Here is a 22,060-nt window from a genome sequence, read left to right on the forward strand (position 1 = left end):
TCTATTGTTTGCCAGGACAAAGCAACTATGGTTTTCGTTCCGCAAACCCTGAACCCTGCTTAGCAGTCTAACACGGTCAGGTGACAGTGTCTCTCTGGCCCTTGTTGCACTGAAATTAACAGAACTAGCAAGAAGAGAGCCAAGATCAGAAACAGGTGCAGTGCACAGGGGCAGCATGGAGAGGACCAGGGATGTAGATTCCTCTCTGAACTCTGGTCTACCCTGACCAAGGACAGCAACTGGGAGTGGGGTGCACAGAAGGGCTGGGCATGTAAAGGGTAATTTTACATGGCTGGACTTGAGAGCCTGAGAGGAAAAGGACACGGCCCAACATACTTGAGCTGGGATCATAGACTCATAGAACACTAGGACTGGAAGAGACCTCGAGAGGTCATTGAGTCCAGTCCCCTGCCCTCCTGGCAGGACCCAGTACGGTCTAGGCCATCCCTGATAGACATTTATCTAACCTGCTCTTAAATATCTCCAGGGATGGAGATTCCACAACCTCCCTGGGCAATTTATTCCAGTGTTTGACCACCCTGACAGTTAGGAACTTTTTCCTAATGTCCAACCTAAACCCCCCTTGCTGCAGTTTAAGCCCATTGCTTCGTGTCCTATCCTCAGAGGCCAAGGAGAACAATGTTCCCCCTTCCTCCCTGAGACACCCTTTTAGATACCTGAAAATTGCTATCATGTCCCCTCTCAGTCTTCTCTTTTCCAAACTAAACAAACCCAGTTCCTTCAGCCTTCCCTCATAGGTCATGTTCTCTAGACCTTTAATTATTCTCGTTGCTCTTCTCTGGACTCTCTCCAATTTCTCCACATCTTTCTTGAAATGTGGTGCCCAGAACTGGACACAATACTCAACTGGACACAACCTAACCGGCGCAGAGTAGAGCGGAAGAATGACTTCTCGTGTCTTGCTCACAACACACCTGTTAATGCATCCCAGAATCATGTTTGCTTTTTTTGCAACAGCATCACACTGCTGACTCATATTCAGCTTGTGTTCCACTATAACCCCTAGATCCCTTTCTGCCGTACTCCTTCCTAAACAGTCACTTCCCATTCTGTATGTGTGAGACTGATTGTTCCTTCCTAAGTGGAGGACTTTACATTTGTCCTTATTAAACTTCATCCTGTTTACCTCAGACCATTTCTCTAGTTTGTCCAGATTATTTTGAATTATGACTCTATCCTCCAAAGCAGTCGCAACCCCTCCCAGCTTGGTATCATCTGCACACTTAATAAGCGTACTTTCTATGCCAATATCTAAATTGTTGATGAAGATATTGAACAGTACTGGTTACTAAACAGACCCCTGCGGAACCCCACTTGTTATACCTTTCCAGCAGGATTGTGAACTGTTAATAACTTCGCTCTGAGTATGGTTATCCAGCAGTTATGCACCCACCTTATAGTAGTCCCATCTAAGTTGTATTTGCCTAGTTTATTGATAAGAACATCATGCAAGACCATATCAAACGCCTTACTAAAGTCTAGGTATACCACATCCACCGCTTCTCCCTTATCCACAAGACTCGTTATTCTATCAAAGAAAGCTATCAGATTGGTTTGACATGATTTGTCCTTTACAAATCCATGCTGGCTGTTCCTATCAACTTATTATCTTCTAGTTTTTTGCAGAAGATTTATTTTTGTTTACTCACGGTTGTGTTACGAGCTCTGTGTGTGGGGTTTCCCAAATTAATGCCAAGTTCCTTCCCTCCCTTTTATTAAAATATTTTTTTCTTCTCCCAGACTCTGTGCTGGCAAATGGAGAAGCATTGCCTCCCAAAGGTGCCCGGGGTGGTGTGTGAATTTCCCAGATAACTGGGTGGGAGCTCCAGCCAGTTCCATGCAGGATGGATGCAGAGAAAGCCCTAGATAGTGAACCAGGAAGTGGCTGCTGCTGCTGCTACCTGGCAGAAGGGTTCACAACATCTTACAAATTGAAATCCCATCTTGTGGTTTTTGGGGAGTGCGATTCATGATTTTGTAACATTTGGGAGTGGCAGCGCTTTGCAAGTTCCTTGAAAATGTCAGTTTCAGTCCTGTTTAAGGGCAGTTTCTAGTCTATTCCTTGTAGTGAGTAACATCCCAACAGCCCCAGGCAGGTGCAGTGCAACGTGCAGGGCCTTGTCCTCGTAGGATGATCCCAGAGGTAAATGATCTCTGTCAAGTCTGGTGAACTGCAGAAAAGTGAGGGGTGATTTATTGTTAGCAATAATGATCCCAGGGGGGAGGACAGTCGTCCCCCCCTCCCCCGGGGTTAAAGAGCTAGAGCCAACGGGAGCTGACAAACAAGCAGCCACAGAAGGTGGCTTCATTGCTCCCCCTTTCCTCACCCCACCAACTGCCACAAAAGTTCAGCCCAGGAATACTTAGTGCTGATGATAATGAAGTTTAACAGTTTAACAAAGACCTTTGCACCAATTATGATTCATGGGGGAGTCAATGCTTCGCGGGGGTGACTGCGGGCTGTCTGCTCTCATCAGGCAGGCAGTGCTGCCGCTTTCTGCCAGCTCCAGAACCTTCTCCCTTCCTGTGCGCCCCACCGACAGCCCATCTCTGGCTCCCACTTTCCTATCTGGGACCTGCCTGTCACTCATTTCCCTTCTCTGCTGTCCTGACTCCTTCCCTTCTCACTGCCCTCAGCCCTCCTGCAACCTGCCCCCCTCCACTAGCCTTTCTCTGCCCCCTGTGCCCACTCCTCCAGTAGCCCCACTCCGATCATGTGAGCTACCCCTCCTCATCCCCTCTCCTAACACCTCCCTCTACAAACCTGCCCTGCCTCTCTCCTCTGGTGCTGGTCCCTCCCCTGCAGGTTTCTGTCCTTCTGCTTCACCCCCAGAATCCCCTGGCACCTGCACCTTCCCTTAGTCCTGCACCCTCCTGGTGCCTCCCCCTTCCCTCACTGCCCCTGCCCCCTTTGCCCTCTTTTTTCCTGATGCCCACCCCTCACCACCCTCTGCCCCCTGTGCCCTCACACATGACTTGCTCCATCCCCGCCTTCCTCATGCCCACCCCTTCTTTCAAGTCTCTCAGCACCTCCCCCTCCCCCCTCTAGCCCCCAATGCCCTTCCCCTCTCCTCTCCCAGCATCACCCTGTCCCCCCACCCACTGACACCTCCCCTCCTGCCCTTTTCCTTATTGTCTCCACTTGGCCCCCTGGCATTTCTCTCTCTTCCACGAGGTCCCTTGGTGCCTTCTCCTTTCATCTCCTGACCTTCCTTTCTCCCCTCTTCTCTCCTCTCCTCTCCTCTCCCACCCACCTTCTTCCTTCCAGTTTGCGGGGCTGAGGCTGGGCTCCAGCCCGTGTGCCAGACTGCTCAGTGCAACACTGGGCCATGCAGTTTTAAAGTCCCGGGCTGTGACTTCATACCACGCCCGGGTGTCTCCCCTCCCAGCTGTTGCACGGCATGTCAGTACACTGCGCATGCGCTCCCTCGGCCCCACAGTGTCCAGTACATGGCCAGTGCCAGGGAATTTAAAGTGCAGGGCTGTGGTGCCCCATCACAATCCCCTTCAGTGGATGGCCCACAGGGAAACTCCCGGTATCCCACCAGACTAGTCTGCCCCTGCCTGGGACGTCACATCTCAGACAACGAGCCCTGAGTGGAGGGTAAAAGGGAGAGGCATGTTGAAGGGTCATTCAGCTGAGGGACTTTCCTACCATGGGGTGAGAAACTGAGGCACAGGTACTGTCGATGATATGGTAGGGTTTTATCACTCTTGTGCATCCTCTTGACACACTGCTGCCGAGTGTTTCCAAATTAAGACTGAGCTTCCTTCTGTTGTGTCAACAAAAAACCTCCGTGCTTGTGCATAGGGAAACAGGGCCTATCGGAGTGCTTGGGGGGAGTGGGGAAGGGACAGACGGTGGCCTCACCCTTGCGCCACACTCTGAAAGGGGCGGGGCCTTACATAGAAGGGGTGGAGCCAAGGCAGCCAGCACTCCGCACTGCCTGGAATGCTGAATGTCCCCCCGCTCACCTGTCACGGCTGCTTGGAGCACACTGCTCAGCATCTGGAAGCGATTTAAAGGAGCTCTTCTGTATCACTGGGCCCTGGGGCTGAACCTTGAAGAGCCTGCAGGAAAGCCCGTGAGCTTCCCATGCAGAATAACCTTGGGCTGCATAATTACACTGGGGGCCCTCTGCCCATAGGGCTGTCTCCTCACATTGTAATGCACATTGGAAAAAATACCCCCAACTATACATACAAAATGATGGTGACTAATTTAGCTATAACCATTCAAAATACAAATCTAGGAGCCATTGTGGCTCTGAAAACATCCACTCAGTGTACAGCGGCAAACAGGATATTACAAATAAATTAAGAAAGGGACAGAGAATATTTTATTGCTTCTATATAAATCCATGGTGCGCTCACATCTTGAATACTGCATACAGAGGTGGTCGCCTCACCTCAAAAAAGATACCTTGGTATTGGAAAAGGTTCAGAAAAGAGCAACACAAATAATTAAGAGTTTGGAATAGGTCCCATATAAAGGGAGATAAAAAAGACTGGGACTTTTCAGCTTAGAAAAGAGGAGACAAATGTCTACACTTGTACCCTCTTTCAAGAGAGGGATGCAAATGTTGACATTTGAAATTGTCAATGAAGCAGATATTTAAATATCCCAGGCTTCATTTGCTTAATCATGGGCTGCTGCTGTTCAGCTATAGCACTATTTCAGGACATCAAACTCGGTCCCTGAAGGGTTATTTCGAGATAAAACCCTTCCCTTAAGAGTTATTTTGACAAACAGCTTCCAATTCCCGGAAACCTTGCCCCAGCTTGCAAGTCACATGAAACTTATTTTCGTTTTCTTCTTTTTATCTGTGGATTAGCTCTCCCGGTCCACCCTCTACCAACCCAAGCTGCAGCAAGAAGAAAACACCTGACTGTCATCAAACACAGTGGCCTCAAGCCATGTTGCAATTATTATTTTTTAAATGACCTATTTCCTAGGACACTTTGAGAACTGCAGACCTAGATGCTTGTGCAAGACATTGGGGAAAACTGAGGCACAGTATGCATCAATGCCATGAAGAAAATCCCCCCTCCTTTATCAGATTGTTTAAGCCAAGTCTGTATGCTGCAGCAAAAAAAAGCTTCATCTAGAAAAATCTGCTCAGCTGTACTCAGGATTCCAGCCATGGAGTAAACTAAATTGTATTTTTGTTGTTTGGTTCTAAACACAAGGAGCCAGGCAGAAGTGAGGTCATAGCTTCTGACAATGCAGTTGCTATTCGTACACTGAATCGCAAAACCTACTGAAGTTCACATTAGACAGCAATTTGCCTTTCATCCAGTCAGAAGCATTTTTTGCCAGTTATGAAAAAAGTGTCAGGCAAAAGTTTCTCATTACGCATGATGTGAAAATATGAAAGTTAAACTGTTCTCTATTCTTCTGCATGAGGCAGGAGCTTCCTGATCACAATACTCTGAGACGTGTTTATCTTCTAGAATTCTTCACTGGCTATTAAGTTGGGAGGTCTAGAAGTTACATCACGTCAGGGCTTCAACACATTCAGGATGGTGCAATTCTGTGTGTCCATGGGATCCCAAAGTACCCAGTGAGATAAGCTGTCAGAGCTGTGGGGCAGGATCCTACACTAGTTGGGTCTCAATTGAGTTTGTCTTCCTTAGCCTGGGAGAGTCTCAGATACCAGGGGCACAGCAGCTCTCCCACTGTGCCTTTGGTCCTGGTCTCTGTAGAAACTGCTGGACAAGTCCTAGCAACCCTCTAAAGCAGGGGTAAGGAACCTATTTTGGGTCAGGAGCTGCTGACCCACAGAAAAAAATCAGTCAGGCTGTTGGCAGGGGGGGATGGAAGTGCCAGCGCAGGCTTCCCAGTACTGGGCGGGGGGAGCCCTGAATGCCAGATCCAGGCAAGCCAGGGACCACATCTGGCTCCTGGACCTTAGCTTCCCTGCCCCTGCTCTAAAGGTGCAGAGGTATCTCTTTCGAGCCAGGGGCAATTCTGGCCTCCAGAGCTCTGAGGGATCAGCCCCCATCTTGTACTACCCAAGGCAGGGATGGGGAACCTAAGTCCCAGGGGCCAGATGTGGACCCCAGCTTGCCTGGATCTGGCCTGCAGGCTCAGCACACCCCTCCCCCCCAGCATCGGGGAGCCCTCGCTGCACTTCAGCCTCCCTGCTGTCCCACTGTGGGCTGGAGCACACAATCTACTAGCCTGGGCCCCCCTGGGATGTGGTATCTGAGGGGAATGTGGGGAGTGCAAAAAAGAGCTAGATAGATTCACAGAGGTTAGGTCCATCAATGGCTCTTAGCCAGGAGGGGCAGGAATGGTGTCCCTGGCCTCTGTCTGGAAACGGGTGACAAGGGAGGGATCACGTGATGATTCCCTGTTCTGTTCCCGCCCTCTGGGGTAGCTGGTATTGGCCACTGTCGGCAGACAGAACACTGGGCTAGATGGACTGTTGGTCTGACCCAGAGTGGCCGTTCTTATGTTCTCACTAATGTCTTTCTCCTCAGTCAGGAGCCTTGGTAATACCAGCTCAGACCAAACCCCCTCCCTCCACACACACGGGGAGGGGCTGGTATCGTGGGCATGCCAAGGCCTTGCCCTTCCCAAACTGCCTGACATGTCCCCACCCCTGTCCCACATTCAGGCCCCTCCTGCCTGCTGTTGCTGTGCCTGGGCTGGGCAGGCAGGCTGGGGGTCGCTGCACACACAAGACCTCCCAGGCTGGGACCCCACTGAGCTGCCCGTCCTCCCGCTACTAGAACGATGCTGCCTCCCCACCCCTTGCACTCCAGCTGCACCGCCTGCCTAGTCACCTAGCTCTGGGCTTGGGGGTGATCTGGCCACACCGTCCACCTAACACGGGGGCTGAGGATGCAGGGAATGGGGGACTGGCTCCGGGCTCTGGCACAGGAGGGAGGGCAGGAGCGAGACCTCAGGCAAATGAGGAGCCAGGGCTACCCTCCCCCAAGGACTAGTTCACCAGCCACCCACACTCCCACCCATCTCAGCTAACAGCTCAAATCATACTCAGTCCTTGCTCCAGTGAAAACCAGCTGTAACTACTGAGTCACCCAGCTCCCTCCTGCCCCCAGGCCAGGGCCTCCCGAACTGCCCCAGCAGGAGAAGACATTTTGTAATGTCTGTTCTCATGACTCAGTAGGGCAGATGTTATTTCTTTAAAAATGCATCACAGCCAGTGAAATGGAAAGCGAAAGCTCAGCAACTGGGTGGGGAGGAGAACTACAGGCACTGGCTCAGTTGAGAGCCCACAGAAGAGCAGTGAAGATGTCTGGTGTGTTCCAGGTGTTTGTGGAAGGGGTGGAGGGCAGAAAAAACATCATAGACGTGGCGAACTCAGAGCAGGAATTCAACAATCTGAGCATTGACAAATTCATGGAGATGGTGGCAACCAAACTCCTGAAGAAGCCAGGTAAGGAAATCAACTGACTACAACTGAGCAAGGGCTGCTGGAGAGAGCTTTTGGTCTGAGATGTATCTTGCATTTGGGTGGTTATACCCCAGTCAGCACAGGCCTTTCACATTATTGTCAAAGACGTGTGATTTTTTAAAATTAGTGATTTAGTCTACAGACAAGTCAGGCAGCTAGAAACCATTTTTTTATATGTTTTGTTATTTAGCTTTTAGATCCTACAATTCAAATAAGGAGTGGCTTAAAAGCAATTTTGGGGTGAGCCACTGGGCTAATGCTCCCTTTATTTCCCCACCAGATTACCTCCAATTTAGTTTGCTGTTTGCAAGCCAACAAGTGATAAAAGGGAAGAAATTCTCAGATTACGGCATCAGAAACCAGTCGACCTTCGTCATGGTTGTCCAGCTGCCCGGAGGCAGCGGTAAAATGTAGACTTGCATGAAGGACTTGTCAATTTCCACATGGAAAATTGTGTGTATTTAGGCTTACCCTGGTCTGTAGTGAGCTCCTGCATAGGCAGAATTTATCATTTACCTGGAAAGAAACCAGAAAGGGGAAGAGGTGGTGAATGATCCTCGCCCACCACTGCCACACCCAAACCTCAGCACAGAGGGGACACCTGCCATCCCTGCCAGCCCCCCAAGGATACCAGGTTGATAAACATGAGGATCCTGCTGCCTTCCTTTCCTTTGTGGGTTCTTTCCCATCTTGTGCTGTCTTCCCTCTCTCTCTGTCTTTGAGCGGACCCCATAACCCGTTGCAATGCAAGACACCAACACAATGTTAAAGAGAGACCAGCCAGATGATGTCCAGGACTGGGAAACTGAGTCAGGATCCAGCGCTGCAGCCATCATGACCAACTTGCCAGCCCAGAGCATCCGTTCCTGACAGACCAGCTGTCTAGTGTCCTGAAAACACCAACAAAAAAACCTGGATTCTTCCCACCTTGCTCTTTGTTCACTTCCTTCATGGCCCTTGGCCTTTGTTTTGTTAACAGCAGGGCAAGTGACCCCCAAACTTGCAGCCCTCACCAGAGAGCTCACCCTGCCTTCCCCCCTAAGAAAGGAGAGCCAGAAGGAGCCTCTTTGGAAAGAGAGACTTCAGTTTTGCTTGGGGCTGTTTGGCTGTAACTCCCTTTCTAAATGCTTAGTCTTGTTTTCAGTTCTTGTGTCTGCTGCTCAATAAAATGTCAAGTGTCAGTGTGAGGACTGTATTTCTTGCCGGGGACAAAGCAATCTGAGGTTTCTGTACCAACCCCCCTGAACCCTGCTTAGCCGTGTGACATGGGCAGGTGACAGTTCTGTGTCTTTCTGGCCCCTTATTATGCTGAAATTAACAAAGCTGGCAGGAAGAGAGCCAAGGTCCGAAACAAGCGCAGTGTGCAGGGGTGGTAGGGAGGGGGCCATAGACAGGATATGGAAACAGAGGCAGGAAGGAAGGGGAGGGAACAGGCTGTGGGGCTGGTAGGGTCCATGCCTGCAGCAGGAAGCAACCTCTTTGCAAGGCCCCGCTCACCCTCCTGAGAGATTTTGAAATAAGAATCCAAGATGCAGGTTCTGCAGTCCAGACCCAGCAGTGACTTTTCCACTTCCCCGTTGGTCCCAGCCCAGCCTCCACAGCTGATTGGCCCTGGCCCCCGGCCCTGGGCTGGTGAGGGAACAAAGTGAGGGCTAGCACAGCAGAGCTCAGGGAGCACTTGTTTTGCTGCCCTTTCTAATGGAGACACTGGCCGAGGGCTTGTGCTGCTTCTGGAGCTTGTTCTGGAAACTGTCAGAGAGACACTGACCCCCCCCCAGTCTAGACAGTGCCCCACTGCAGGTACCCTGGCCAGCACCCCCAGCCACCCTCTCAGTATATGGGTAACACTCCAGCTCTCCTAGCTCCCCTCACACCAGACCCACAATACCCCTACAGACCTGCCAGTGGCCCCCAGCTACCCTGTCAGTACACAGCCCTCTCCACTGCCCCCCAGCTACCCTCACACTATACCTACTGTGCCAAGGTCCATCCCAATTCTGGGGCCCACACCTCTGTCCCACAGGCTAGGAACAGAGGCACAGGTCCCACTTGCCCTTCCTGGGGCTTCTATCCCTCAGCTAAAAAGAGCCTCTGGGCAAATGCCCCCTGGTCTACATACCCAGCCCTCCCCAGCTAGGCTCACAGGTTACTTGGGGAAGAGAACCCAAACACTCTCTGTGAGAGCCCCTAACCTTCTCTTCCTCAGTTTTCCTGATTCTCTCCTCATCTATATCTCTTGCCACCTTCCCCCCAGCTTTTTGAAAGGCCCTGGGGCTGCCTAAAATGAATCAGCTGGCTCTACATTGATTGATAACAGCCCTGTCTGGGCTGGTCTCACTCCGCCCATGCTAAATCCACAGCAGCTGCTCCTGGCTGCTCTGAAGTGGGTCCTGGCTAATTAGAAGAGGGTTTTCTGCTTTTTGGAGCTATCTCCCCCTTTCTAACCTAGCCCGACGCTGTCACAATACACCCCTCCACACCAGCCAGTACCCTCTGTGTGCCCTGTCAGTACACACTCCTCTCCACTCCCCCCGTACCTCGCAAGCTCTCCCAGCTCCCCTCTCATGATAAACACCCCTGCAACTTCCACAAATGCCCTTCTAGCACCTCTCCAGGTACCTCTCAGTAGCCACACACTGCTCCAGTGCCCCCAAATGCCCTCCAGCGCCCCCTTCCAGAATGCACTCTTCCCTCCAGCAACCCCAGGTATCCCTGTGTATAAAGTCACTCCTCCACTGCCCCCAACTGTACCCCCCGCCACAGCTCCACCTTGCCCACCTTTGCCCCCTTTTTAGGAATCCAACTATGCCAGCCCTACGCACGGTAGAGAAACAGAAGGGACCAGAGCAACAGGCAGGTCCTAGATAGGAAAGTGGGAGCCAGAGACGGGCTGTCGGTGGGGCGCACAGGAAGGGAGAAGGTTCAGGAGCTGGCAGAGAGCAGCAGCACTGCCTGCCTGATGAGAGCAGACAGCCCGCAGTCACCCCCGCGAAGCATTGACTCCCCCATGAATCATAATTGGTGCAAAGGTCATTGTTAAACTGTGGTGTTATCATCAGCACTAAGTATTCCTGGGCTGAACTTCTGTGGTGGTTGATGGGGCGAGAAAAGGGGGAGCAATGAAGCCACCTTCTGTGGCTGCTTGTTTGTCAGCTCCCGTTGGCTCTAGTTCTTTAACCCCGGGGGAGGGGGGGACGACTGTCCTCCCCCCCGGGATCATTATTGCTAACAATAAATCACCCCTCACTTTTCTGCAGTTCACCAGACTTAGCAGAGATCATTTACCTCTGGGATCATCCTACGAGGACAAGGCCCTGCACGTTGCACTGCACCTGCCTGGGGCTGTAGGGATGTTACCTCGCTACAAGGAATAGACTAGAAACTGCCCTTAAACAGGACTGAAACTGACATTTTCAAGGAACTTTCAAAGCACTGCCACTCCCAAATGTTACAAAATCATGAATCGCACTCCCCAAAAACCACAAGATGGGATTTCAATTTGTAAGATGTCGTGAACCCTTCTGCCAGGTAGCACCAGCAGCAGCCACTTCCTGGTTCACTATCTAGGGCTTTCTCTGCATCCATCCTGCATGGAACTGGCTGGAGCCCCCACCCAGTAATCTGGGAAATTCACACACCACCCCGGGCGCCTCTGGGAGGCAATGCTTCTCCATTTGCCAGCACAGAGTCTGGGAGTAGAAAATAATCTTTTAATAAAAGGGAGGGAAGGAACTTGCATTAATTTGGGAAAACCCCACACACAGAGCTCGTAACACAACCGTGAGTAAACATCCTAGCTCAGTAGGTTCCTCTCAGGCTCTCAAGTCCAGCCATGTAAAAGTCCCCGTCTCATGCCCAGCCCTTCTGTGCACCCCACTCCCAGGGATGCAGGTTGAAATTGCTAATGAAGCGGGGATTTAACTATCCTGCACTTCGTTAGCAAAGAAATAGCCACCGCTTTTTTTCAGCAAGGAGCTTTGTCAGCGAAAACCGGTAGTCTAGAGGCTGATCTTTCACTAAAGAAAGCCTTTTCCTATAGATCCCTTGTGCCTCGTAAAACATGGAGTAGGTGGGTTCTTTGTGCTGGGAGTAGGGTAGTCTCGTAGTGCTTGTACCTTGTCCACGAGAGGCCAGAGCTGTCCTCTCCCTGCAGTGTAGCCCAGGTAGTTCACCTCCCGCTGTCCCTAGTAGCAAGTGCAGCAGTTCTTAGGGCTAGCAGGATACTACAGTCGTTTTATCCTGAAGTTTGCTACTATAGAGGCCCCACTCACAGGTCTCACAAAGAACCCCTGATCGCACCATATCAAATGGACCCCGAACTGTGAAATTGCCTTCCAGATTTTGTGGGAGTGGCTAACTCAGGAACCAGTGCTTATCCAGCCAGACTTTGACAAAGCATTTATCTTACAAACAGATGCCTCAGGGGTGGTGTTGGGAGCCATTTTATCACAGGAAATGGAAGGTGAGGAACACCCCCATTTTACACCTCAGCTGAAAGCTGTTCCCATGAGAGACACACTACTCCATGATAGAGAAGGAGGCCGTCGCAGTGAAATGGACAGTGGAGACCCTCAGGGTATGTCTACACTACCCCCCTAGTTCGAACTAGGGTGGTTAATGTAGTCATACGGAGTTGCAAATGAAGCCCGGGATTTGAATTTCCCGGGCTTCATTTGCATAAAGCCGGCCGGCGCCATTTTTAAATGCCGGCTAGGTCGGACTAACTAGTTCGTGCCGCGTGCAGCCGCGTGGCACGGGGGTCCGACCTAGCCGGCATTTAAAAATGGCGCCGGCCGGCTTCATGCAAATGAAGCCCGGGAAATTCAAATCCCGGGCTTCATTTGCAACTCCGGATGACTACATTACCCCCCTAGTTCGAACTAGGGGGCTAGTGTAGACATACCCTCAGATACTATGTTTTAGGGAGCTGATTCATGCTGGTCATTGACCATGTGCTGCTGAAGTGGCTCCACTCTATGAAGGACTCTGATGTGCGGGTCATGCACAGGTATCTATTTCTTCAACCTTACGTCGTCCAGGTGGCACACTGCCCAGGGAAAGCCCACGCCAATGTGGATTTCTTTTCAAGGACCAGGGAGAATGGGGCAGTAACGCCACCCCCACCTGTCCTCTTAAGGGGGAGGATGTATAACAGGATGTACCAGCCCTGCACTGAACTAACAGGGTTTAGTCAGGTTACCCTGGCTGAAGAAACCCTGCCCCACAGCCCTACTGGGCATGCTCAGACTATAGCCCATGTATAAAAGCCTGGGGAGAGGCTCAGTCTGGGCTGACTGAGAAGAGAAGGACCTCAGGGTGGAGCTCTGCTGCAGCTGCCTGAGGGGAGAACAGCAGAGGCCCCCAGCGCTGCATGGGATGTAACCACTGCTGACTGCCAGGGAGGCACAGCCCCCAAGGAGCCAGGAACCATGTGGGAAGTTGGCCTGTTGGAGCAGGTAGGAAGTGGCCCAGGGAGGATGAAGGTGCGGCTTCTCCCACCTAGAGCTCCTCAGTGCGTTTTGGTTGGATTCCCTGCCGAGGGAGTGGTGGACCATCCTGCCACTTACAGTGCCCTGGGCGGGACCCAGTGGAGTAGGGTGGGTCTGGGTCCCCCTACTGGGGTGCAGCTCCCACCCCTGTGTCTTGGCTCATGGGGCTACCCAGCCTGACAAAGGGCTAGTGATTGACTTGGACAGTGACTGTTGACATTGGGCCATCCAGTCCTGCTTTAAAGGGCCGGTGAGCACCTTTGTTTTATTGCCTCTGGCCAGGCAGCCCAGAGGGAAGGAGCCAGACTACAGATCATTTACTGAGTACTTGGGGAGGGCTGTGGACTCAGATACGGACCCATGTCCCTGGGCTACCTGCTGGGGAGGGAGAAGAAAGGATCACCCCGTGACAACCTCCAAGAATAAATCATAGGCAGTTTGGGCCACCCTGTCCAGGGGAGTGCTGACCAGCACCCAGTGACTTTGCATTTAAGCAGTAAACAGCCATCAAGTAGAGCAGGAAACAAAGGAAGCGGAACCAGGCAAAGCCAGTAGGAAACTGCTTTCTACATAGACTTTGTGCATCCTAGTGCCCAGCTGGAAATGTTTTCAAGAGTGGGACTGAAACTGTAAAAAGGAGGGGCAATCTCTCTCTCCCTTCACATGGTGATCACTACCCCTGAAGAACAAAGCAAATATTGGCTGGCTGCTCAGGAAGAGGGCCCGGATGTTCATAGTTTGATCTTTAAGGCAGCTGAAAGCGTGCGATGACAAGCTTTGCTTGATAGGAGATAGTTTAAGCGAGGCGCTAGTAAATGTCTCATCTCTGTTTTCTTTGCAACTGTATCGGCTGTGGAAGAAAACATTGTCCTCACTCTGCCTTGTGTTTAAGCAACAAGTAGCCAGAGGCAGTTTTATTACAAGCTGCAGCAAAGGGAAAAACTGATTCGGACGGGGGTGGGGGGGAAGCCCCTTCTGAGGCAGATCTTCGAATACAAGCAATTATGAAGCAGTTTATATACTGTCCATTACATATAACAATAACAATTAGTCTCCTTCCCATTACAAACACCAATGGCTAACAGTTATTTAGTTCCACCCAGATGCTCCTTATCTCAAGGTCCCTGCCAGAATCAGCATTCTATCCTTATCTCCCTATGGAGGCAAGAGGCAAAGGCAGCGTCTAATTACAGCTCTTGCATTGTCAGGCCACAAACTTAGCCTGACTCTTGCTCTCTTGCTAACAAGACTAAGATGGCTGCACACAAATTCCCTTATTCCCTTTTCCCTGCCTCCACACGGCCTTGTATTTTTCATGAGTTGGACTCAAAATCTTTCTCTGTGCAGCTAATAAACTTGATGGTTTGTTTGATCGAATCCAGGGTGTTGGAACTGAAATGCCTGGGTAACCCTGTTCGGGGCGACCGGTTGTGTGCCCAGTGTATTGTTGAAGGAATAATGGACTTAATAGAATTTGTCGGGTGCAGGAGAGAGCTGCTCAGACGTGGAAACGGGGATCGCAAGTGAGAGGAAATGGCTTCTGTTCCCTCGGAGTTTGGCACTGATGTGACCGCTGTGGCAACGCTGGGTCCAGTTCTGGTGCCTAAAGCTCAGGAAGTGGTTGCTAAGTTGGAGAGGGTAGGAGAAGAGCCAGGAAAATGGTTAGAAAACCTTCCTTACAGGGATTGAGCTCTGTGAGTCTATTTAGCTTAAGTGACCCAACGACACTCGCAGTTCCTCACTAGCCTATTCTCACACAATGTGTCAGAGACAACCGATTGAAAATCAATGATCAAAGCACCTAGAAAGAAATGACACGTGTCTAACTGGCATTTGCATTGCCACCGTTTATCTCACCCCAGACTGTGCCCTCCTGTGGCTCTCAGCGTCCCAGACACTTGCCTGCAGGGGCATTCTTGAAGGTCTGCAGCTGGAGTGGAGACAGCACTGGGCAGGGGGGAGGGGGTGTCCGTCCGTCCGTCCAGCCAGGCAACAATTGCACAATCCCTCTCCCACTGGAGCTGGCCCCACCAAATGCCAGCAGCCCTGGTTCCCTGGGCTGGTCACTCTGCCTCTCTTCAAACCCAGAGTCAGTCTGTCTTCTGTGCTCTGTCCCAGGCAGCACTTTCCCAAATGGTCCCAGTTACTCATAGTTACTTCTGTGTAGGCTCTTCACAGCCAGGGTCTCTCCCCAACAGCCCCTGAAGCAGCTGCCTAGATCCAAGTCCCAGCAGGCTCTAGCTTCCTGCAGCAGCTCCTGGGCTGGAAAAGGCTCCACACCAGCACTCTGGCTCCTCTCTCCAAATTACAACCCTCCCCGCCAACTCTCTCCCTACACTGCCTGGAAGTGATCAACAGTTTCCCTCCTTTTTCCTAAGGCATCATGGGAGTCGTAGTCTCTAGGGCTAAACTGAAGCACAAAGGATCTTCCCAGTAAAAGCCAGAGGCTCCTATCGTCAAGGAGCCCACACTTTCTTTCTTCTCATCTCAACTCACTCACTATGGAACGGAATAAGAATCCCAGCTTACTTCCTCTCTCCTCTACACATCATTTTCTAGGGGCAGCAACGGGCCCCTGTTTTCCAGGCCATTGTTACCAGGCAATAACCCCTCCTGTCCTTAGCTTATTTGGGCACTACAGCAATGGCTCTCAGGGTGAGCTTCTGCTCCAGAGCCAGGTCCCACCACTTGAATTAGACGGAAACCCTTCGTTAGAAGTTAATGTTTGCGTCTGTATTTCTGAGCCTTCACCTGGAGAGCAGGATGGGCAAACTGGCCTGCGAGATGCAGCCAGCCTGTTGGACCCTTTCATTCGTCCCTCGAGCTCCTGCTGGAGAGGGGGTTTGGAGCTTGCTCCACTCTGCTGCTCAAGCTCAGGAGCAGGGACAGGACAAGGGTCCACACGCTGCCCCCGGCCCCAGCACCAGCTCTGCAGGTCCCAGTAGCATGGAGCCAGAAGGGGAATGGGCTGCTGCTACCAAGAACTGCCTGAGGTAAGTGCTGCCCAGAGCTTGCCCTCCTGAAGCCCTCCCACCCCTTGTGCCCCTATCTAAGGGTACGTCTACACTACAGCGCTAGCTCGAACTAACTTAGTTCAAATTAGTTAATTCGAACTAACGCGTCTAGAACTAAAAACTAGTTCGAATTAGCGTTTTGCTAATTCGAACTAGCAAGTCCACATTGAGTGGACCCTGAACAGGGCTTGAGGATGGCCAGAAACAGTGCCGGCAGGGCATCAGAGGAGGACTTAGAGCGTGGAGATGCTGTCTCAGGCTAGCCGAGGGCTGCGCTTAAAGGGTCCCGACCCCCACCCCGGACACACAGTTCTAAGGGGTGCTCCGCTTGCAAAGCAGTCCTGGCTTGGAGTGCCCGGAGTGCCCACACTGGGCACATCACAGCACTTGGCCATCAGCCCGGCTGTACGTGCCGCAGGCTGCCATCTGGGGAGAGGGGGCAATCGGGGGGCTGCAGGAGAGCTTCCACCCCCAGAAGCCCGCAGAGCCAGCCCAGTCCTCCCCATCGGGGGCTCGTACCCCATTCCTCCCTCACCTCCTTCCACTTACCCTTCCCTAGCCCCCCTTCTTATTGATGTACAAAATAAAGATAACGTTTCTTCCAACATTGACTCTGTCTTTATTGAACAAAACTGGGGGAGACTGGGAAAAGGAGGTGGGAGAGGGGAAGAGAGAGGCTGGGAGAGGAGAGGGCAACTAACATGATCAGGGGTTGGAACAGGTCCCAGATGAAGAGAGGCTACAGAGACTGGGACTGTTCAGCTTAGAAAAGAGGAGATGGAGCGGGGACAGGATAGAGGTCTCTAAAAGCAGGGGTTGGGTGGAGAGGGTGCATTCAGAAAAGTTCTTCATGAGTTCCCATAAAGAAGGACTAGAGGACACCAAAGGAAAGGAATGGGTAGCAGCTTCAAACTAGTAAGAGAAAGTTGTTGTTCTTCAGAAAGCAAATAGTCAACCTGTGGAACTCCTTGCTGCAGGAGGCTGTGAAGGCTACAACTAGAACAGAGTTTAAAGGGAAGTGAGATCAAGTCATGGAGGTTGGGTCCATGGAGTAGTCTTTTCCAGGGGGTAGGAGTGGTGTCCCTGCCCAAAGTTTGTGGAAGGCTGGAGAAGGATGGCACGAGACAAATGGCTTGGTCACTGTCTTCGGTCCATCCCCTCCAGGGTCCCTAGGGTTGGCCGCTGTCGGCAGACAGGCTACTGGGCTAGATGGACCTTTGGTCTGACCCAGGACGGCCATTGTAAGCTCAGGGTTGGGTGTCTCAGTGGACCCCCTTGATTTTCATGCACACCTGCTCCTGGGTGGGCAGGCTGGCAGCTCTCCTGCCCTAGATGGCCACTTTCCTGTGCCTACTGCGGAGGTCGTGGATGAGGTCCACGATGTCTGCACTAGCCCAGGCGGGTGCCCGCCTCTTGGGGTCCTGGGCAAGCTCCCGAGAGCCGCCAGCCTGGTCCCGGGAAGAAGGGGAGGGCTGGGGGACATCGGGTGGGTGGCTCTGTGCCGTGCCAGGTGCAGGGTCTGCTGGCTGGGTGCTGGCAGGCTTGCACCTGGAATGGGCAACGTAGCCAGCCCGTGCCCCTTTAAGGGGTCCGGGGCCGGGAGGGGGGCAGAAGAGTTTCCCTGGTGTTGGCCAGAGTGGCCACCAGGGAAACCTGGGGAGGGCTAGCCTCCCACTAGTTCGAATTAAGGGGCTACACACCCCTTAATTCGAACTAGCAAGTTCGAACTAGGCTTAACCTCATTTTACGAGGATTTTCCTAGTTCGAACTAAGCGCTCCGTTAGTTCGATTCAAATTCGAACTAGCGGAGCGCTAGTGTAGCGGCTATGAATGTTAGTTCGAACTAACGTCCGTTAGTTCGAACTAACATTGTAGTGTAGACATACCCTAATATAGAAAGGAGAATGTTTGTATGTTTGTGCGCTAATAACTTGGACACTATAAGAGTTACTGCAACCAAACATTGCATGGGAAAACCTTTCCTCCAGGAGAAAGTTTTAAGGTACTTTTGGACCTGATTAGGGTTCCATTCTGCCCTCTGCAGCACTTGCGGCCCTGGGCACGTGTGTAGCCTCCCAGGACTTGCCCCCTCCCGCCTGTGAGGTTACATAACCGACCCTCTTCCCTCCTCCCCTGCCCCCATGTGCACAATGACTCTGGCACCCACCCTGCCCCCCACGGCACCTGCAGCCCTGGGTGTGAGCTGGGGCACCCCTCCCATGTGTAACTTCCCTTCCACCTGGGGTCGCACCCTGCCTGCCACCTCCCACCTCCAGAAACCAACACCAAAGCCGGCCAGTCTTTCTGCTCAGCTCACTGGGCTTATCTGAGCAGAAGGAACCCGTGTGCCTGCTGCAGCGCAGAGCGGAGGGGCCAGGTTAAACCCTCGCTGCGATACACCGCTGTGAAGCCAGCTGGCTGCTGTTCATACCGTGAGTGGGACTCTTCTGGGTCTGGTTCCAGCCATCGGGGTGAGATGTGAGCTCTGAGCTTTTTCTTCCCAAGGCAGGGCAGGTGGATCCTGTTTGCAAAGAGAAGTCCCCTTGCTACTGGCCGCATGGCTGCGTACTGTTCTCCTGGGGGCTGGCTGCTCAGTCCTGGGGGAGAGGGGGCCTGCTGCTCTCAGAGGGGCAGGTGTGGGCCAGGAGCCATTAGCCTCCAGGGTCTGTGGCTCTGGGGGACCCCTGGCTCAGGGTCCCCTCCTTTCCAAAATTCTAAATTTTGTTCCTCCGGTTTCCCGAGAAACGCTGGGTAAGTCCAGCTAGTGATTCTATAAGTATAGGAAATAAAGCAGGAAAAAAATCGGTCTAATGTGTGAGCTGTTTTTGCAGGAATATCTGCAATTATGAAATTAACCAGACTGTCCACGGATAGGCGCGGTTATAGTGGCAAACCCAGCTGCTCCATTTTCAAAGGGGTGTGCAAGCCCTTGGTTGGAAGGGTGTTTCCAGTCAGGTGTTCCAACATGAAACCAGAAACAAAAATGAGGCCTTGAGAGCCAGGCCTCAGCCCGGGAGTTTGGCCAGAGCCCCTCAGCTCCGCCTGCCTTTCCCCAGCTCTGCCGGCTTTCCCTGGCTGCCAGGCCCCCCTCCTTTCCAGGAGTAGGGTTGCTGGGTGTCCAGTATTGACCCGGACAATCTGGTATTTTCACCTCCTAAAATGTCCAGTATTTTCTTATTTATTTTTCCCTGCCAGGAAGTGAAAATACTGGTCATTAAAAAAAAAAAAAAAAAAAAAAAAATTGCCACATGGCTGCAGGCCGCTGTGTTTGATGACAGACAGGTATTTCCTCTTGCTGCAGCTCTGGCTGGAGGAGGGTGGACAGGGAGAGCTAATCTAGATATAAGGAGAAAACGAAAGTAAGTTTCAATGAACTTGCCAGCGGGGGCAGGGTTTCCAGGAATTAGAAGCTGTTTGTCAGAACTGCGATATCAAAAACAGTGATGAGCTTTGGCCTTGCTTGTATGGCCGGAGCCTGGAGTCCCCCTGCATGGATGAGAGAGCCCCATGGGCAGAGGCCCACAAATGGAATTGTCCGGCCCAAGGTTGTGCTGCCTGGGAAGCTCAGGGGGTTCCCTGTGGACCCCTCAGGGCTCGGCAGGGGTCATTTTTGAAAAGCAACCACAGGAACCAAACCTTCCCTTCAGAATGAGCAGGGACTTTTATTGAGCCTTGGAAACCCAGACGGTTGTAGTAAACTGGCAAATGAGCTGGGCAAAATCATTTTGCAGATTTCACTTATAGGACAGTTCAAGAAATTAAATATACGTATGAAGTTAAATGTGTAGGATTTCAACTTCAAGCATTCTTCACTTTAATGAATAATTACCAGACATAGTGAATTGGAATCAGAAACTCGTGAAGCTTCCATTATTCTTTCTATAACTAATTTGAGTTAACTTAAAAAACAACAAAAGGTCTGGTAACGCTTTAAAGGCTAACAAAACATGTAGATGGGATCATGAGCTTTCGTGGTCATCTGAGGAAGTGAGCTGTGCCCACGAAAGCTCACGATCCCATCTACATGTTTTGTAAGTCTATAAAGTGCTACCAGACTTTTTTTTAAATTTACCCTCTACAGACTAACTCAGCTCCCCTCTGAAATAATTTGAATTATTTTGTGTTTAACAGTAACAATTTTCTTTGCCCTATATTGACAGCTGAATAGGCAACTCAATTTTAATTTGGTTAGCAAATATTTTTTTGAACTCTAAACATAATAGCCATTGTGATGGTGCGTTGGGGGTCCCCCGTCTCCTGCACCCCGAAATGGCACAAACAGACTGCACCAGCCGGTGGAATAGAGGAAGTTTATTGCCTCTCCAGGTTATAGCACAGCACAGATGTAGTCTGGTCACAGAGCTGGGCTAGGCTGCCTCAGGCCCCCTTGAGATGGGGGGGACTGGGCCCCTAAACTCCAGCCCCTTTCCCTAGGCTGTCTCCTCCATGCTTCCAGCCAGCAACTAACTCACTCTCTTCCAGCCCTGCCCCCCCAGCCAGGGCAGCATTCCACCTTCCTTTGTTCCTCTCCATGGGGGGTGTCTGGCCATGGTTTGCATAGTGACTCATCCTGTTTTGCTGGGTTGTGGTACCCGCGGCAGCCAGTGGGGGTTACCCCAGAGCCAGCAGCATAGAAACCAGCCAGGTACCCCCACTACGTCACAGCCATGACCTCTTTTCTGATGAAAAACAAAAATAATGATTTAATCCTTTTCACCCAGCATACATAAAAAGCAGTGCACTCAGCTCATTTAAGTGGCAGGATTTTTTATGCAAAACTTGATGTCTATAGGTAATTGCAAAGCATGGCGTTATTTTGCACAAACAAATCCACAGGCAAACTCTTCAAAATATGATAGATCGTACTCGGACCGTGCCTCATGCTGGCCTTTGTACCATTTGAATTCCGATTACCCCTCCACTAACCACACCAAGTGAACTGCCTTTCTCTCAATCAAAACCCAGGTATTACTGAAAGGTGGTTTCCCTGCTGTAATCAACCACCTCCCATTTCCCATTAGCCCTTGTGGGCCCATTCCTCCCCAAATTAAAATCCTGTGCACGATATTTTAAAATTCAGCAAGTTTTATTTCTCAATTAATAAATGTGGAGACTCTAGCATAGGACTGGGGAGCTGCACGAAGGTGGCAGATCACCCTGCAGCCCTTTCATCTCCTACCCCTGGGACAAGGATTCAGCGATAAGGCAGCAACCCTGAGACATCTGGGGATCTTGCCCATCCGTTGCAGGCACAAGAGGTGTGGGACAAGGAGGCTCAACCTGGCAGGGTGTCGGCATAACTTCTATCAAAAAAACCTCGGTAGTGTAGACAAGGCTTGAGATTGCCCAGTGGGGCAGGGCCAGGACACAGAGGGACTCACCTCAGCAGCAGGACCTGCCCTTCTGCTCCCGCCGCAATGTCCGGCAGCCCATCCCCCGTCAGGTCTGTCCCGCCACTGACGGCCTGGCCAAAGTAGTGCAGCCTGCTGGGGAACTGTGCCCCCCCTATGTGCTGTGGGGCAGAGAGAGCAGTAAGGAGTACGGGAGGGACGGCTGTTCTGTATAGTGGGCACCAGAGGGAAAGGGACAGGGACAGAGCGACTGTCCTGTATAATAGGTACAAGGGGGCAGCAGAGGGTGAGGGCAAGGGAAGGGGCAGATATGGGTTCATAGACACTAGGTATCTATAGGGCCCCATGATATCCCATTGGGTCTGTGTGCTGACCTCTCTCAGCAGGAGCTGGGCTCACCTGTCTGCACTGGGGACTGAGGCCTCCCTTTTCCCCATGGAAGATGTACAAAGTCGTGAAATTGTCATTCTCCGTGGGAGCCCCAATGGACACGTCCGTCTGTCTGTCCCCAATTTCAGACATGCTGGCCCCGAAGTGCCCAAACACCTGCCCAGACTGCCCCTGCAGGGTCTTGGTGCAAATCAGCATCGCCCCCTGCAGGCCCAGCCAAAGAGACGCATGGGGAAAGGGTCAACAGTTGCTGTCATCTGAGTTGCCCACTACCTGGTTCCTTTCCCTGCCTTCAGCACAGCGCCCCCTAGGGCTGCTCTGGAGCACTGGAGCCAGCAGTGACTGGGAGGGATGAGCGCCCCCTATTG

At 51.8% G+C, this 22,060-nt stretch overlaps 1 long non-coding RNA gene across 1 annotated transcript; it reads left to right on the forward strand.

Moving 5' to 3' along the window:
• The first annotated feature begins 7,126 nt into the window (after positions 1-7,126).
• Positions 7,127-8,629, forward strand: LOC142829377 (uncharacterized). The gene is made up of 2 exons (XR_012903760.1): positions 7,127-7,430; positions 7,729-8,629. It is a non-coding gene; the product is annotated as an uncharacterized LOC142829377 (long non-coding RNA).
• The last annotated feature ends 13,431 nt before the right edge of the window (positions 8,630-22,060 follow it).

This window comes from Pelodiscus sinensis, chromosome 4, assembly GCF_049634645.1.
Source record: "Pelodiscus sinensis isolate JC-2024 chromosome 4, ASM4963464v1, whole genome shotgun sequence".
NCBI classification, from domain to species: Eukaryota; Metazoa; Chordata; order Testudines; family Trionychidae; genus Pelodiscus; species Pelodiscus sinensis.